Source organism: Octopus bimaculoides, chromosome 17 (assembly GCF_001194135.2).
Source record: "Octopus bimaculoides isolate UCB-OBI-ISO-001 chromosome 17, ASM119413v2, whole genome shotgun sequence".
Classification (NCBI taxonomy): Eukaryota; Metazoa; Mollusca; class Cephalopoda; order Octopoda; family Octopodidae; genus Octopus; species Octopus bimaculoides.
This window is the reverse complement of record NC_068997.1, coordinates 37043165-37044653: the sequence shown is the minus strand read 5'-3', so window position 1 is coordinate 37044653 and position 1489 is coordinate 37043165.

Here is a 1489-nt window from a genome sequence, read left to right as displayed (position 1 = left end):
AAGTTGGTAGTGTTTACATATCTTCCAATGGATATATTGCGCTACTCTATCGTGTCTATGAATATATTCAGTTTTTGCAAGTGCTGTGCATCCAATTAAGATGTGGTCCACTGTTTCATCCTGCTCAAGACACATTCTGCATTTCGGGTCAGTGCCATCGTTCATTATTTTGTTGTGGTGAGCCCTGGTTGCCAAGCTTTGATCTTGTGCTGCTATGATAAGACCTTCGGTTTCAGCCTTCAGTCCTCAGCTCTTCATCCATGCATGAATGTCTCGTTTTTCTACGTCTGGTTTGTTCACTCTTCTGGGCTTGTTTTTTCATCTCTTCCTTAATTCTTTTAGCAAACTGGATTACTTTCTCACTTGCCTTCATCCTAGATTTCTCCGTCATCAGTTGTTTCTTAAACTGTACAGATTCTTTGTATACCGAGTATAGATTCTTTACTTTATCATGCTGTTGCACAAGTTTTATTAGAGGATCTTTTGACAGCTCAAGATATGTATTTAATCCTACAGTGATGGTTTTGTAAGATAATTCTAATTGAGTTAGTCCTCTTCTTCTCATACTTCTCGGTAAATAAATCCTGTTCACGTCCGCTTTCGGGCTGTTCATTCGAGCCATGGTTAGTAGTTATTATTATTATTGTTGTTGTTGTTGTTGTCATCGTCGTCGTCATCATCATCATCATCATTATCATCATCATCATCATCATCATCATTATTATTATTATTATTATTATTATTATTATTATTATTATTATTATTATTATTATTATTGAGAGAGAGAGCAGTACATGCCATCAAAGTGACACCAGGGTAAAATATACGAAGCCCAGTATACCCATCATGACTAGCCGTTTGATAAGGGTACACCAGGCACATGCATCACAACCATATGTGCGTGACATGGTGATCTCATATCAAGATAGATAAACAGCGCATGACCTCGCAGGTGAGCCCCAGTTGGAATTTTCTTCAGGTCGAGTAGCCCATCCCACTCAAAAGGCCCCTGAATAAGGGTTGTTTAAGGATGTTGAACGAAACACCCATGTTTCCAGAGTTGAATTATCCAAATCCCAAAGAGTTCTTCTCAACACATGACAATGATGCTCCCCTATTACTTCTACTCGTGATCAGAGATGCACATATCACCAGCCACTAAAGGACATGCTCAACTGGTTAAAGTCAAACAAATGACAAGCAAATCTGTGGTATTGTGTAGAATATTTGTTGTAGGCCATCTTTTATGCCAAGACAAAGCAATGTTATTTTATAATGATGATTATTATTATTATTATTATTATTATTATTATTATTATTGTTCAGTAGTTTTATTTTTATAACGTGCTTTCACTTCACTACCGAGCGCAGCTCTGTGCGCCTTGGGTATGTGCTGTGGTTTGCTGTGGTGCTCTTATGGTTACTGTATTGAAAGTGTTTTGCGTAGGATGTGTGCAGTGCCTAGTAGTGCAATTTTCTGTATGTTATA